Genomic DNA, 18,193 nt, shown 5'->3' with positions numbered 1-18,193 from the left:
TTCATTAGCATAAACTCAGAAAGGGGCTTATGATGAATAAGAAGAAATGTTTTTATCACCCTGTCACTCAGGAGATCCCAAGGGTTTTAGAAGCTCTTGTGTCAGGAATCAGAATCAAACCAAACATTATAACAAAAGGTACTCTTCTTACTCCTATCACTCAGGTAACTAAAAAATTTTTAGGAGCTCCGTGCCAAGAACAAGCAGGAAGACCAAATGTGTATTTCTTCTTGCATTACCATGTTGCACCATCTCTAAAATGAGCCATTTGTTCAAGGACTTCTGGTGACTTTTATTAGAGAATGGCATTGGAAACCATGACCTTGGCATTAGGTGTGTTCATTACTACTGGGTGTCACCACTTCCAGCTTTCTTAGCACATAGAACTAAAAAAATATGTATCTAGGTATAATCCATGCATATGTATATACTTCTGTATACATTTACATACTTCTATCCATCTATATATTAAGCTAAATGTGAATTTTAACTTACATTTCTGACTAATCTATTGCCACATGGACTCATTCTAACCCTCCCTCTTTTTGATCTGCAACTTCACACATGCCTGGCTCTGAACATCCACCATTTGGACCCCGTATATGTGCATAGCAACTCACAATTCTTAAATTTGTACCCCTTGTAAGAAGCAACTTTAGAATACAATGTTTATGTGTAATTCTTTTTCTCAAGCCTATGATTGCCAACTTTTCTAAATTTTCAAAGTCAAACATCATTTTCCAAACTTTCTAAGCTACTTAGGTTAACTTTGTTTGTTTTTCCCATTCCCTATAGAGCATTCACCTCTTTTAAAATTATTTTCTGTCAACTTGACTTGGGAGAAGTACTGGATGTGGGTTTGTCAATGAACCTTTGAACCATGAAGCTTCTCTAAAACTCATCAGGCCTGTAGGAACATTTCCCCAGACATGGCACTCAGATGAGTCTTAGATGGTTTGGCAAAACGACGAAATCATTTATTTCACATGTATTTATAATTATGAATGTTATCCTTACATAAAATTCTGGAAAACATGGAAATTACTATACTACAGTACAGTGTCAAGAGGAAGATGGGAAGAATATATAAACTCACCATGGAGAAACATCAGAAACAATTAAAAATGTCTAGATTATGAGTGGAGAAAAAAATATCAGTCAACTCTGGCTTGGAAAATGTGTGGCTTCTCTTGAGAGGGAGTGGAATTTAGGAAAATGAGGTGTGCTTGCAGACCTAGAGGTTAAAGTGAAACTGCCACCTCCCCATCGCTGCCCCCCCATCCAGATGGGTGCACATTGGGCTTTTCCCTCCTCTCAGCCCTTTCTTTCAGAACTGAGCACCGCCCCCCTTCTCCAGGTGCTTCTGCTATGCACATGATAGGAACTCAGGAAGGACTTGTACAGTCAATGAAGCAGTCCCCAGTCAGCCTTGAGAGTCAGACATTCCTACTTGTCTTCAGAGACCTCTTTTCTATTTGGCAACACCACTTTTTAGTGGTTTTTATCATGAATTGTTTTACAGTTGATTTCACGTTTAAAACATTGGTGTGCTCTTGCCGCCCTCCAGAGCCCTTTGTGGAGTGCCATAACAGAACCCTGCCAGCGTTTATGAGCTGGGACCCTACCCAAGGGCGTCTCCATGTCCCCTTCACACGTTTTATTGGCTGCACAGTGCTTGTGCTTTGCCCTCAACAATGAGTTCCTTTTACTCACCCAAAGAAAAACCACAAGAGAAAACTTGTCCAGAAAGCAGAAAACCTTTCTCCTCCCTTGTTTCAAACCCATCACTTTATAAAGAGGGTTTTAAAAAAATCTTTACTGGTGAATTATAATTATACATAATAGTAGGCTTCATTATGATGTATTCATACCTGTAGATAGCAATAATTTTGTCTAATTCGTTTCCTAGTATCGCCCCTTCCTCCCCTCCTCTGTCCCCCTGATCCTTGATCCTATATTATATTGGTATCCCTTCTATTTTCATGAAATCCCCTCCCTCTTTTTCTCCCCAAAGATGGTATTTAAATGAGAAAAAGTTCACACAAATTTATTCTCTGGATTTTTTTTTTTAATGGTACTGGGGATTAAACCCAGGAGTGCTTAACAACTGAGCCACATCCCCAGCCTTTTTAAACATTTTTTTTTTTTTAATTTTGAAACAGGGTCTTGCCAAGTTGCTTGGGGCCTCATGAAGTTGCTGAGTCTGGCTTTGAACTTTCAATCCTCCTGCCTCAGCCTCCAGAGCTGCTGGGATTACAGGCATGCGCCACCATGCCCTACTAGATGTTTTGTGTCTTCTCAGGGAACAGTGTTTGGGTCATACAGAGCCATTCTATCTGGTGGGCTTCCTCTCCTAAGCCAGGTTTTCTCTTTGGAGAGAAAAGCCCCACAACACTGTTAGTGCTGACTGGGACAATCTCAGGTAAGCATAGCAGGGCACATTACAGGATGCTGGGTTCATCTCTTGGCAGTTTTGTGTCTGGCTTCATGTAGGTAGAAGAAGAAGTCTGGTTGGCAGGGCTGTGGGGTACTTGTGGTTCAGTGGGTTACCCTGTTTGGATGAACAGGTTTTTTCTGTGCAAGGCAGAGGTTGCCCAGAGGCTAAGGGTGGAAGTTCTGTGTATTAACTTCCTGTGGCTACTGTAACAAACTACCACCAACTAGATGGCTTAAAACAAGAGGTGTCTATTCTCTCCTAGTTCTGGAAGCTGGAAGTCTGATATCAAGATGTTGGCCAGTTCCAGGGCTCAGAGGGGAAATATGCTCCTGGTGTCTGAAGGTTGCTAACAATCTGGCCTTCATTGGGCTGTGGCAGCATAATTTCAGTCTCTGTCACTGTTTTCACATGACTCTCTTCTCTTTGTGCATGCCTCCTCTTATAAGCACACTAGTCATATTTGATTTAGGCTTACCCCAATCCAGTATGACCTCATCTTATATGATAACATCTATTAAGATCCTAATCCAAATAAGATCACATATTGAGGGTCTGGTGGAACTTTAGAGAACAGTATTCAACTTTGTATATGTTGCATCAACCTGAAAGAGAAGGTGACTTTAAAAAATTTTTTCAGTGGCTCTGTGCACTTGCCAAGTTGTGTCTTTTGCTTCTCTAATATGAACAAATGCGCTAGCAGGGGCCCAGATTATTGCTACGGAGGCTGTCAGCCATGTGAGCTCCATTAGTTTACAAGTTTCCCTGGCTAATGCCTCTTTGGGAACTGCTGTAACTTCTACCCATAGTCAGATTTCTTAAACATGTTTGTTTCAGTAACAGTAAATGATTATTGAATAGGCCCTTTTAATTCCAGCTAGAGAGGTGATTACTCCCTATTTCATCCCATGATTCTCTACTGGTGGTTTAGAAATGTCTGTTGGATTTTCACGGGTTAGATGTGGTATAGTCTACTTCATCTCTGTGAGTCATGCAATATTTGTACTCTATGGATCATAAGCCCCATTAAAAATTGTTTCATGGGGGAACAGGGTTTTGTGATCAAGTAAGACTTGGGAATTATGTATTTGCTATGCTCTTCCTAAAGATTAGCAATGTACACTGTCCTTATAAAAGTTCTGACAAGTTCTGTAGTAAAGAGACCTATTAAACTTTGTTTTAATTTGGGGTATGTCAAATTAATTTGACTACAAATCATCCTCAATTTTTTTTTGTAAATGAAAAATATCTACTACAATCCATGAGAATAGTATCTAGGCAAAATCTTCAAGAATTACGCAAGAGTGGTCAAGAATATAAATGTCGCAATCAGGTTCAAGTCCAAATCTTTAATTTGTTTACTTTAAAAAAAGTTTTTTAAGTTGTTGATTCATTTCTTTATATGCAGTGCTGAGAACCAAACCCAGTGCCTCACACATGTGAGGTGCTATACCATGGGTGCTACTCTCTCCAGGGTGTCATTCTTGAAAAGGTAGGTATAGTTTTCACTGCCAGTGTCACAGAAAGGGCTGCTGAGCAACCCGATGAAGAGATGACCACACAGTACATGGCCCCTATAGTAATAGGATAATCTTATAGGATTACAGGGAACAGCATCTGCAATGGAACAGAACCAGAAATTCAGTGCACAATGGTGAGTGAAGTGATGGAAACTCTGCTTTTTAAGGATGCATCCTCTGAGATTCCTGGTAAATCTAATGAAAATCCAAATCTTCCCTGTAGATGCCAGACCAGGTCAATGACCCCATTTTTCTCCTCAAGTGCACAAAAAGGGGGTGCTGGGACTGACAAGCCCTCTGTTCATTCCTCTCCCCCAGTTTCAATTTTAAAGAATTAAATCATCTGCTGTGCAGCTGTGAGCAGGAATGAGGCTTGTCTACCTTCAGATGAGTGTCTATACTGCTTGGTATGCAGCGTACTGCCAGTGCCCTTGTCTGCACTCATGGTGGATGACAGCCATTGATCTCAGCCACCTTCCCCACCAAGCCTTACAGGGCCTCTTGGTCCTCAGAACACAGTGACTGATCAATTGATTTGGGCACTCTGAAGAAGCCTACTTGCCATCCTGGTGGTGGGCAGTTAGTAAATGATTATTGTATGATCAGGTGAGTAAATGAATAATCATTTCCTAATGCCTGAGTCAGTGACCAGCACGGGGCCTTGTGCTGCATACAAGCATCATAAATGCTTATTGAGTGGGTTGGCAAGTGAGTATAAGGCAGGTCATGGGAGGCTGGGACCCAGCCTATGGTACATCATGGAATTGGGCCAAGCGAGGGGCTTGTTTGCTTCAAAGCATGAGCTTTTATTCCTGACCCATCTACACTGTGTCTTTTTTAACCCTAGGGAGGGATGAGGGAGCTGAATGGAACAACTTGGGGAGCTCTTTAGGGACAGTCAGGTGACATTGCATGCCAGGTCCCTGGGGAGGCTCTGGCTGTTGACTGCAAGGGTTGGGACAGGGACCTTTGGAGCAGGACAGTCTTTGGCTATTTGAATTTTTTTCAGTGCTTAAGCAGAAGAAAGAAGTGTATGAATAGAAGCATATGAACAGTGGACAGCTAACTGTGGTTAGGGACTCTGGTAAGCAGTTTAGCACATGGGAAAGAGCACAGTCCTGGGTCTCCTAACCTAGGAGGAAATAGTCCCTCAGAAGAGAGAGCACACAGATGAGGAAATGGACCCTTTTGGGGGTGGGTCAGGTGGGGCCTATAGTCCTGGGGACCCCATGGACTCACCCTGCATCTGTGAGTGCAGGGTACCTCTCCTCTTCTCTGCAGCATGAGAGCTGGTACCAGGACCTGTACAAAGACAAGGCTCTTGTAATGAAGGCAATATTGGTTTTTGAAAACAAAGTTTTGATTGTGTCTCTTGTCTCTTCCTATTTAAAAGTTTTAAGCCATTCCTCATTGCCTGTAGGACAAAACTCAGGTCCTGGTCTTGCTTGTAGTCAGAGCCTCCCTTCCCCTCCTTAGTCAGGACTGCTCCACCCTCAAGCTTATCATCGCCCAGGACTTTCCTGCCTCTGGACCTTGAATCTACCCTTCATCTTTTGTCACTAGGTTCAGTTCAGATGTTATCCACTGTGCTAGAATGAAAAACTATTCCCCTCCCAAGATATACTTGCCTCTTGAGCCCCAAACCTGTGAATTTACGTTGTATGGCAAGAGGGGATTAAGTTAAAGATCTTGATAGAAGTTGCTTGGATTGGATGATCTGGTAGGGCCCTAAATCTAATCACTGTCCTTACAAGAGAGAGGCTGTGGGAGGGTGAGGGACACACATAAAAACAAGCCCATACAAAGATGGAGGCAGACAGTGAAGGAATGCCGATAGCTACCCAGTGCAGGAGAGGTTAGGAAAAGATACTGGAGCTTGCATAGGAAGTGTGGCCCTGTGGACACCTTGAATTTGGACTTCTGGTCTCCAGAATTATGAGGCAATAAATTTCCAATGTTTTAAGCCACCAAATTTGTGGTAATGTATTACAGTAGTCCTAAGAAACTGATTGATCTCCTCTTTGTAGCTTTCAGTGATCCCCAATGAATTGTTCTCATCCTGCACTCATTTTTCCACCCTGAGCACACAACATTCTCCATTGCTCTTCTGGGCTCCAAGTTCTGGGGCCCAACACAGAAACTTCTAGCAGTGTGGGGCAGAAGAAACAGCATTAGCTTGATAAAGCCATAAGCCAAAACCAAGAAATTGCTACACAATGATTGAACTTAACTTTATGAAAAAAAATCACTTCCCTTTTCTCCCTAAGGTGATCAAGATGCGTCCCAGGGAATGTAGGATTAGTGCGTGATGGATGCTAATAATGGCCATTATCTACTCAGATATGTTCTTCCCCTCAGTAGTCTGAGGCAGGGGTGTAAACTCCCTTTAGGGAGTGGTGAAGACTGTGGGGACCTGGAGGTGCACAACCTACTAATGGCATTCTGTTCACTGTAAAGCAAAACAGACATTGTGCCAAGCAAACTCAACCAACTCTCTGCTGGTTCTCAAACTTTATGGAGTCTTACTGCAGATTGGGTGGGAATTACATGGCATCTGGTGAAAGGAGAACCACAGTTATAGGATTTGGCAATGTGAGTCTTCTGGGCTGGGGGAAGAGTATGCTGGGTTTTCCTTGGGATAGTATTGTCTTTGGTGCAGGTGGGTACACCTGATCATCACAACTCTATGACTCTAGATATAAATATTGTTCAGCCTGATTCCCTTACAGCTGCCATTGCATGAACACTAACCACACACCAATATGGTACAAGTCATTCTCTATGCGATTTCAGACAATGCTCATCATAACCCAAGGTGCTGACCATTGTCAATATCTCCATTTTACAGAAGGGAAAACTAGGACTTAGAGAGGGTAAGTGCTTTACCTAAGATCTCCCAGTTGGCATGCTGTGGAGTGTGGCTTCCAACCTAGCTCTGTCTGGCTCCCTTTAGCTTGCGTGCACTTCTTATAAAGACAGAGAAGGGAGGGCTGGGTTTGTTTTACCCCTCTTTTTGGCAAGAATATTTCTCTTTGAGGTAAATAAATGGATATTTGGTTTGTCAGTCAAGTTTTTTCAGTCAAGTTTTGGTGGGCTTAGTGTTATACAGGGTCCCTGAGAAATTTTACATTGTGCCCAGACAAAATTCAGGTCCTGGTCTGTGATGCAGCACATTAGATCATGGTTATAACTAACCCAACCACGGCATGGCCCATCTGAGCTGCCACCATCTGTCTTGGACTTCTATTAGGCTTCAACAGATGAAGAGTCCAAGACCTCCTCCGATCCCTTGCTATGTCATAAACTAGCTCTAGGCCATAACCTGACTCTGTTGACTTATATCTAACTGAGCCTTTTTTAGGTCTCAGTTTTAAATCTCTAAATAAAGGATAAAATATATAACATTGAAGATTCTTTCTGGTTCAAGCAGTCTGTTCCAAGAGTCATATACAGCATAATTTTTTTTTTCACTCTGTGTGAATTTGCTGTGTGGGAGGGATGAGGAGGTGAGAGGAGGGGAAGAGAGTCTTTAGGGACTGAGAATCCACTCTTTCATTTTCTCTTGCTTGTCTTCTTGTCACATGGCTGAGATCTTAAGCCCAGAGAAGAAGACTGGGAGGATGATGGAAACTGTGTATGATAAGAGTGAAAGTCTGTGGAGGACAAACAAGAGCTGTTGGAACCATTTGGAAGAGATGAATGCTAATGATTTCTCCAAGCACCAGCTTGGGGCCTTGCTTGGTTCTAATAGCATGCCGGGATCCAAGGCGAGATGTCCAGAATGCAGCAACGATCTCAGGACAGGACTGACAAGGCTTCATGCCAACTGGTCACACTGCTCTACTGCTTATGAAGTTTTGGTGACTATTATTTCTCTCTCTGACCTCATTTCCTGTCGATTCTCACAAACATTTTCCACACAGCCTGGCTACACAGGTTTCTTTACTGTTTTGGAGTCATCAAATATGTTGCCAACTCAGGACCTTAAAAACACACCATTCTTTCTGTTGGAAGTATTCTTCCCTAAATATCAACATGGCTCATTCTTTCACATTATGTAAGTGTCTGTTCAAACACTGCCTTCTCAGATAGCATTTGACCACCTGCCTCTTCCCTTACTCTATTTTTGTTCTTCATAGTACTCACACCTGATGTGACAATGTACAATGGCTCATCTATGGTCTTGCTCTTTCCCACTAGAATGTATGTCCAGTGAGAGAAGGAATTTTGTCTGTTTTGTTCACTGCTGGGTCCCATTAGCCAGGAAGAGTACTAGCACATAGTACATGCTCAATACTCAAGGGTTGAACTCCTCAAGGGTAAGAACCCGGCTCAGCGATGTGGCACACGGCTTTGCTGCAATCTGTGTTTCAGTACCATTCCCTACCTCTTCTTCACATGAGCAGCTCATGCTCCAGCCATACCCAGCTACAGGTCTTCCCTGAGCACATCTTGCTCTGTGATGCTCTTGTGCCTTTGCAGAGTGCTTCCTCTTCCTGAACACCCTCCTTCCTTCTCTGCTTGGTGAACTCTTATCAGTTCTATATGTTTCAGCTCAAATATCTTCTTATCTGGGTTGCCTCTCTTGGCTTCTGAAGGTAAAGCCAGTTCTTTCTTCTTCTGCAGCCCCCGGGCCTCTGCTGCATCAGGAACACTTCCAACTGGGCTAGGATTATTTGTGTGTCTGTCCTTTGGTCTAAAGAGCATAGATACCTCTGATAAGTTAGGCATACCTACACCTATTGCAGTCCTTCCATCCCAAATCAGACCCACACTAAAGTTGGGTCTTAAGTTGTCTTTCCTGATGGGTTTGCTGAATTTGCAGATAATATTGATGGAAAAGAACCACTGGTTATATATAAAAAGAAGTTGTTGCTCTTGTTCTCAGTCTATAGGGTACCCATTTCAATTTATTGCAATTTTGGTTTGGCTTGTGGCTCCAGAAAAATAGCATTGGCATTGGCTAGGCTGAGATATCCACCTTGCTGATGTCACAGGCTGCCATCCAAAAATAATAGAGGGAGGCTACAGGGGACTTCCCCACTGAGATGATGTCCTATTGGACATGTCCCTACACACCATGGTTATGACTGATGAAGGGCTCACCCCCAGTGGCTGTCCACCCAGATGGGCGGGGTTGGGAGTGGTGGCTCAAGTGGCCCTGGTTTTTGTCTCATCTGAAAGCAGAGCAGTGTCTGGAGCTGCCTTCTCATGCACCACTATGCCCTGTCTCTCTGAGTCATGGATATGCAACAGGGCTTCTGCTGACATGTGCTTCTCATGCATCAGATGGTGGAGAAATGGAGAGAGAACAGGGTTTAGAGTCAGAAAGGCAGTGGAGTCCCAGTTCTTCCCTGAAATGCCTATGTGACCATGGCCAAATAACTTAACTTGCTTGGACCTCATTGCTATACTCAAAAGATAGAGGTAATGACACCTACCACACAAATATGGGGAACAAATAAAATAATATGTGTGTGAAGATATAATACATTATAAATATTTGTGCAAATGTCCATTATTATTAATACTATTCACAACAACTTTATATCTTACATCTTTATTTTTTTAAATCAGGGATTGAACACAGGGGTGCTTAACCACTGAGCAACATCCCCAATCCTTTTTTTTTTAAATTTTGAAATAGCATCTCACTAAATTGCTTAGGGCCTTGCTAAGTTGCTGAGGCTGGCTTTGAACTCACGATCCTCTGTGATCCTGAGCCACTGAGATGATAGGTGTGTGCCACTGCACCCAACTTTTATTTCTTATATCCTTAAATAGTGGTAAGCAGGGAACTGAAACTAAATATTGGAGCTGATGTGTGTTATATTGTTTTTGGAGCATTACCCCTGGCTTTTGAAATCTTGCTCAGGCCTTCCTTATGTCAACCCACTGCTCTTTCTTACTTCATTTAGAGTTGGACTCTGTGGAGATGGATGTCACACCTTTCCCCCAGCACCGTGCCTCCATTCACTCCTCAGCACTCTGCAGCCTGGGGTCATTTCCCCAGGACCCATCCAGTTGGGACGCTGGGCATCTTGCTGTGCATTGGAAGCTTTTAAAGCCCCAGTTTCTGTCCCTCCCCTCTTACAACCAACATTACAATTCCTCACTCTTTCTTGAAACCTGCTTTTTCAGGTTTTGTTGCTTTTCTCTTTTCTGCTTTGTCTTTGACTTTCTATTATTTCTCAGTCTCCTTCACAGGCTTCTCTTCCTCTGTACACTTTTGTGTCCCCTGGTGTTTTGACCTGAGTTCTTTCCTCCTCTCATTCTATTTATTGGCCTCCCACATCTACTGCCATGGGGGGCTCCCATATCACCTCTCTGCCATGGTTTTCAACCCTGGCTCTCTGCTGGTTTCTAGTCCCAGTGTGACTATCCTCTGATCCCTGTGATGCAACACAGAGCAAAATAGAACCCTCTGTCCTCCCTGAAGGCTGACTCTGTGGTCCTGCCTCAAAGACCGCTATCATCCCCCTCTTAGGTGCTTAGACTGGAATGCTGGAGCCAATCTGGACTATTTCCTCCTCTACACCCCATCGTCTCAGGTCCTGACAACACCACCTTTTTAAACCACTCAAATGCACCCTCCTCTCTTCACTTTCCTGGCCTCTGCCTTAGGGTGCTTCATTTGAGCACATATAAAAGCAAAGAGTATACATTAAAGACTGAACAGAAAAGAACAGAAGAAAGGAAGACAAAAAGAAGGGACGAAGGAAAAGTGAAGGAAAGAAAGAGAGATTGCCTTGGTTTTGTATTATCTAATTTCCTGACCCAGTTTGGTCCAGTTTGCCTTGCTCCTACTTCCCTGCCTGGGAGAGCTGGGAAGGGTTTTCCTGGAAATCAGGAGCAAGAGCTAGACAAGCAGGATGCTATTGGGGATGCTAGAGAGACAGGGAGTCTGGTCCATGACTGAGACAGGCTGCTCTCTGCTTTCCTCTGGACCTTGAATGTTCTTCTCAAAGGATGATACTACCTGTGGGGTTATTTATATCTGATGTTTAAGTTCAAGACTGTATTCACATTCCAGCAACAAGCTGATGCCTGACTGGAGTGCCACCCCTGCCTCCTTTGTTTGGATGAAGACGTTTGAAACTGCTGAGATATTTCACCTTACGATATCTAACCATTGTGATATTGAAAATTTAAGGGGAAAAAACAATTTTTTGATGGGTAACAACACACAATGGCTACTGCTACTTGCATCCGCACAAGATAGATATTATTTTATTTAATCCCAAGAGCAATGCCATGAGATAATTGCATCATAGCTCCACAAGGAAACAGCCTGACACATGTGCAGTATCATTTCAGGGTCTGCCAGCAGATAAATGAAGGCATGGGCATTTAAATGTGGGTGTGCCTACTTTCACTTATAGTTGCTCTTATAGGTGGTCAGGGACTGGAAGTGCTGAGATGCAGAGATGTGGAAACTTGTAGCCTGTGAAAGAGGCTCTCTCTCCATATCTGGGATTATGCCTGCAGGGCAGTCGCAAAGCCAACAGCCTATTGTTCCTTGGCATCTTGATGTCACAGCTATTACTGCTGCATTCACATTCCAGGGGAACTGCAGATCTTCACAGGAAGAAAGAGAGTGTGGGGGATCTGGGGGCCACATTTGTAAAAGGGGACTGTTCAGCACCCAAGGTTGGCACTTTTAATAAAAATATGAGCAGACAGTTGTTCTCTTGAGTCATGATAGAGAATGTTAGAGCTGCAAAGGGCTTTTGGAATTCAATCCTGTCATTTAGGTAATATAGTCTCAGAGTTGAAATGATCTTCTCAAGGTTATACAGCTAGATAGTTGAAAATAACAGAAAAATTTTAAGTCATGTTCACAGACATTATGTTGACTCAGTTGATCCCTCAGTGGTCCAATGATAGAGATATCATCAATATATACCTGTTTTATGCATTTGCTGCTGAACATTCTCATAGAGAATAACTTATCTGTCGGAAGCCATACAGCTTGTAATGGGGCAGCTGGTCCTTGGAATCTACCATTTCTAATACCTTTTGGCCTCAAAATGTTTAACAGGAGAAGCAATCCCAAGTGCAGACTTTATTTCACACAATCTGCCCCTTGTTCCTCAAGTGTTCAGACTTGCACATGCTAGACACACACCCTAGGTTTGAGTTTGGATAGCATAGCTGCTGCACAGAGGTTTTTAGGCCAGCTGTGCAGCACCAGGTCATGGGGACTTGATTTCCACACTAACTCTGCCCTTTCTTAAGCAGAAGCACACAGACTTGCTGCTACCTGGTCAGCAGGGATTGCAGGTGTAGGCACACTGCATAGTCCCTCCTGGACATGGCACTCCAGCACAGGCAGCCTGTAGCAGTGGAGTGGCCCCGTGGCAGGGTTGAAGTTCTAGAGAACACTGCAGCTCAGCCATCCATGATTCTGGGTGATTCTGGATGGGCTCTGTTTTCTTCCAGAAAGCAGAAGATGAACATTCAACAGCAGTAAGTTCCAGGCACACTCCTTATTGGACCATGTAAGAATCTAACCATGGCGAATTTGCTTTTCCCTGAAGCCCCCTTCGTGAGGAAGTCATTTGTTCTTTAGATCTGAAGGCGGAAGCCTTTCCAGACTCCTCAGAGACCCCTCAGTGCAATGGTATGCCTGGACTTTAAGGCAGGGAGCTCTGGGCTCTTTCTTTCTGGCTCTGGATTGTCTCCTGCCTCCCTCAGTCTGGAAGAATTGGTTCAGATCTCCTCAACAGAAGTCAGCATTGCCTTCTCCGGAAGGCGTCCCAGAGAAGGGGGAGTCATTCACCTAGTCACAAAGTTGCATCTACTATACTTAGGTCCTCTCTGGGTCACTCCTGACGACCTCTGGTTGGTGTGTTTCCACTGAGCTCTGGGAGAGGGTTGTGAGTGATGTGGCTGCTTGGAACTAGGCCTGCTCGCAGGCCACCAGCAGTGTGCCAATGTGTGCAAAAGGCCTAGGTCACTGAATGGAAAGGCTGGAATATCCCTCATCCTCTTGTCTTGTACTTTGCAGCTCTGCTACTCAAGGCCCTGGGACTACTGATGAGTCACCCTGCGTCATTGCTGGGGCTGTGGGGCCTCCCAGTTGTGCTTTGTTTTTTTCCATCTGGCCCTGGTCTCTTTGTCAGTCAAGGAAGGGAGATAGATGGTCCAGAGGCCCCCCCTCCCTTCTCACCTACCTCTCTGGGTCCCGAAGCTGTAATGTGACAAGAGATAGATGAGGAGCAGCCACAGGGCACTTGCCTGGAATTGGTCACCCATCACCTAGTGGGATGAGGCAGCGGCTCTGCCCCTAGCTCTACCTGTGCCTGTGATAGAACGCCTCCTCTGCCTTTGGTCTTGCTGCAGTTCTTTTCTGCTTGAGAGAGCTCATTTCCCTTTGATCATCTACCAAGTTTAATTTTTCCTAGATGGTGATGACCAGTGTCTTTCTAAAACCTCTTGAGAAAGTGGAATCCTGTCATTCTATAATGAGACACTGGCTCCAGAAGCCTAATTGTATCATACTTTAGAACTTGTGTTGGCTTTGAGGTGCTCTCCTGTGCAAGAGGTGAACATCATAAATCACTTCTTTACTTTTCATATTGTGACAGGTACCAGTCAACATGGCTCACCTGGGATAAGCAACAGTTAATGGTTACTTTATTTTTCCTTCATTCTTTTTCCTTAAGACTCCCTCACTTTGTTTTTTCCTTTTTGATACTGGAGTTTGGACCTAGGGTTGCTTTACCACTGAGCCACATCCCCAACCCTTTTTATTTTTTGAAAAAGTGCTCACTAAGTTGCTGAGACTGGCCTTGAACTTATGATCCTTCTATCTCAGCCTTCCGAGTGACTGGGATTACAGTGTGCTGCCATGCCCGGCAGAGACTCCCTTACTTTTTGGCCATCATCCCCCAACCTCCTCCCAGGGTTCCCCGCTCAGATAAGTTTCATTTAGTGTATTCATTGATGAGGCTTGGGACCAGTGGCAGCAAGAAGGAGTAGGCAGTAATGGTGACAAGGAGGAGGTGAACTTTCAGTCTTTGGGTCACTGTGGTTGTGATTGCTAATGTGGAGTACATCTGCATGTTGTATCTGGGCATGGTTTTGCCAACAGAACTCTGAATTTTTTCTCAGTCTTAACTGGAGATCTTTCCTCTATCAGTGCCCTTTATCAAACTGTCACCATTTGTTCAGTAAATCATGGGCACCTGCTAATGCAAAGGTGCTGTGCTAGGTGCCTTAACCATGTTATTTTACTCCTCCTGATTGCAGTTTGTCTATGTAATAGAAACAACGACACTGCTTACCTATTAGTAACAGTTATTTTTTAATAGGTTATTAGTTATTTGGCCCCCCAAGCCCTTGATAGGTCTAAATAGTCTTTGATGGGGAGGCAAGAGCTCCTCAGCTAGGCTGTGCTGCCCTTCTGCTTGAGGATTCTGGCCCTGTATTCCTGCAGCTTCTCCTTTCCTGGAAGTAATTTTGAAGAAGCCACAGAGCCAGCTGTCAATATGGGGACCTTTTTCATCCTGGTGCATTAGAGTGTGAACACGGCCCCTACATCAGATTGCCGGCCCTTTGAATAAGGCTTGTATTTGGTGGCTTTGAACCTGATGCTCACAACTAAGACCCTGTGATCTGTTCTTTGGTGACTGATGTACCAAATATCTCTTTGTACTATTTGATGGCTCCCCTCAAGAGCTCACAGTTTATAAGGATCAAAAATAATGGAAATTTCCTCCAAAGAATAGTGTTAACATCATTCTCCAAGAACCTATCAGGAGAGATGGAGAAATCTCACTCTCCATTTGTGAAACATGGACAGAGGTAACAAGACAAAATTTCAAACAGGTCATTTACGTAGGTGTTTTATACATAGATACATGTACATAAGATTTACATTTTTAATCAAATTTTCTGATATATAGAAAGAGATTTCAAATATGTTTAATATAGCAATCCAGTGAGTATATTATTCTTTTACAGAAGAGAAACATGAGCTTATAATGAATAGATAGAATATATGGAGCTTTAACTGAAGTGTGTATTTTTTTTGCACTTACATAGGAGTATTACACATGCACATGTTCATTTGCTATCATGTTTATATATGTTGGCATGTGAAACATAAGGCACACCCACAAATTTTCAACTTGTTAGAACATCATGGGGGACAATGTGCTCATCAGGTTTGCCCCTGCCTGACTTCAGTGATCCAGGTCCTTTGTGTCCAGATACTGATCTCAGTACATGGAGGGACCTTAGAGAGGTAACAGTTAGCTGATAGAATTATTAGCACAAACACCAACATATGCAGAGCTTTACCTGAGTTCTATAGAGGTCTCTCACATTTCCAGTTCCACCTCTCTCAAGAAGTGGAACAAATGCATAATCAGGGAAATGGTTTCATTGGAGTCCAGTCTGTTTTTCTTCTTTCAGGACTTCTTGATACTCTTCTACATTTTCCATGCTGTGCATGCTTTATGTGCCAAATGATATATCTTTAGATAGTACAGCTTTGCTCTGCCAATTACTAGCTGTATGATTTTGGATGTTACTACACTTCTCTGAGCCACAGTTTCCTTATCTCTAAAATGGGAATCATAATAATGTCAGGATTACCTCATAACTCATAGGATTAAGGCTTCCCTTCCTGATACACATAAATTGTATTTATCAACAGAAAGGTGCTAGTCACAAAGCATGAGGTGCAGATAAATGCTCAATAAATGCTACTATCCACCTATATCATGCTTGGTAGTGCTGACGACTAAGTCCTTAATAGTGCTTTCTGAGGAATGGTTTACGATCATCCATAGCATTGACAAGGGTTGACAAGGGGGCTGGCTTTCCCCAGTGTGCCCTGTATACTGCTGGAGCCTGACCATGGCTCTAGGAAGGTAGCTCTTTAATCAGAGTGATTGGCATCGTGATAGCATTCACTGCTGTTGTGGAAGGAATGTTAAAGCTTTATGGACAGAGAAGAAACTTCCTGGTTAAGATTCAAACAGAAAATGCCTACTGCATCATCTAGAGCCATGAATACCAGCACAGCTCTCAAGAAACATACTAAATACCTGCTTCCTCCTTACTTGAGACAACTTAGAGGGCATTTCTATGCCTCCTGTATAGGGTCAGTTTTGGGTGGTGGAATTTAGGTTGAGCATGAACTCTGAAACTGTGGACGGGTGATTTTGCATCTCAGGTTGGCCACTTAGTTGCTATGTGATCAGGATTAGTTAGCCTCTCTGGGCCTCAGTTTTCTCATCTGTAAAATGAGGATGATAATAATATCTACAGGGTTATTGTGAGAATTAAGTGAGATTATATATGTGAAGCAATTAAAACCATGCCTGACACAAACACTATAGGATATTAAGATTAAACATCCATAATAAGGTCTCCAAGGGGTGGTGTTTTATGCTTCTAGAATTCAGTGAGCACTCCCTGTTAGAGCATTGAGAAGGAATAGTGAATATGTGCAAGTGATGTATTCATTGCCTAGAGTTTATAATTCCTTTTCTGCCTCCCTTGCAGGAAGGCACACCATGGGATTAAATTCTGGCCTGGAGGACGCAGGCTGATGTGATGTATGCTCCCTCCAGGCCAGACCCATAGCAGTTCTTTACATGTGATTCTTCACCCTCCTCTTTTTTTTCCCCCTTGTCTGCCATCTAGGAGAACCACAGAAGTTCTCAGCTCTATCCTTGGTCCTACCTTTCAAACAGAATCACTCTAGTTCATAAGCCTTTCCAAGGTGTGTGGGTGGACTCATGACATTCACATTGGTTCCTCCTCTGCAGGCATTTAGAGTTTAGCTCTTGGAATGGGGGTACAGCTCAGTTGATAGAATGCTTGTCTTGCATGCACAAGGCCCAAGGTTTGAATCCCCTGCACCAAAAGAAAAAAAAAAAGAGTTTAGTTCTTTCCCTGCTGATTGCCTCCCACATTTCCATCTTCCCTAAATGTATTTATATCATTATAATCTGTGATCTCATCTCCTCTTCTTTTATCTTTAAAAATTATTTTCTGCATTTTCAGAGGGAGTTTCCAGGAAGCAGCTGAGACAAAAATGTACAGTTCTTCATGTTTAAACAGCAGTCCTGTTGGATCATTTTCAGAACCAGTGCTGGAGATGCAATACTTCAGAAATAGCAACTTTTCTTTTATTAGTTACTCTTGGATTTTTAAAACAACAATAAAGTGGCAGGTTATTTTATTTTGATAAAACTATTGCTCAGAAAATATTATATTGTGAATGTGACATTATGATTTAATCTTATTTTTAAAAGAAAGGTTTTCTAAGGAAATGGTTTGGAGCCCACCACATTTTTCAGATATTTTTCATTATTGCAATTCTGTATCCAAATTGCATAGCCCATTTTGGCAGAAGAGCAGAGATTATAAGACCAAGACCCACAGCTGCAAGATACAAAATTAGTTTTTCCATCAGTTCCACAGGTTAAACTCCAGTTTGCCTTTTTCCAAACTGGTAGGGAATTTAGAAAAGGAGACAACATTTTCAAACAGGAAAGTAAATCTTATTTCTTTTCCATGATTAGCAATAATTTCCAACACAACCAAGGTTTCTAGAAGAAATTCAACCCAATTCCATTGCTATTTCTTTATTGAGTCCTTCAAGTCCAAGTGTCTGAAAGCAGATGTGATGATGAGAGTGACCTGAAAGTTGCTCATCTGCACTGATTCCAATGAGAATAACCTTTCTCACTGCTCTGATATGATTTCACTTCATCCTGGGTTACTAACCAACCACTTCCTCTAGAAGCAAACCAGACTGCAAGTGGTTTATTTGAATTCTTGAGAAATGTTAATTTCAGCAAAACTTCAAATTTTAGAAGTATTTACAGATTGCAGTTCCTTTGGTCATGTTCTTCCTGTGACACTATCTGGTACATTATCTTTAGGATTATCAACAGTAGCAGCAGCAAGAATCTTAGAGAATTCTTCAGAAGGTATTCCACAGTGATTTTTCTGTTCATTTCTTTTTCTTTCTTTCTTTTATTTTTTTATTAAAGCTAGTTGGTAAGGCCTTATCTTTACTCATGAACACTACATTAAGAAGGTTGATTGGTTCACCTAAAGGAATATGATGATCAGTAAGGATTGCAATCATCATGGAATTGATGCCTCCGGAAAATAGGATTGCAACATTTGTTTTCCAAGTTTTCGAAACTTCACTTGGTGCCAGGTTTTTGTTTCCAGGTAAATACAAGACACATCTCATGACTGCAAGACA

The 18,193-nt window shown here is 42.7% G+C and overlaps 1 pseudogene; it reads right to left on the bottom strand.

Annotated features, from left to right (window-relative positions):
- Positions 1–17,269: 17,269 nt before the first annotated feature.
- Positions 17,270–18,193, bottom strand: LOC107145736 (annotated as a pseudogene).

This window comes from Marmota marmota, unplaced genomic scaffold, assembly GCF_001458135.2.
Source record: "Marmota marmota marmota unplaced genomic scaffold, marMar, whole genome shotgun sequence".
Lineage (NCBI taxonomy): Eukaryota > Metazoa > Chordata > Mammalia > Rodentia > Sciuridae > Marmota > Marmota marmota.
This window is presented reverse-complemented; position numbering and strand designations above follow the sequence as displayed.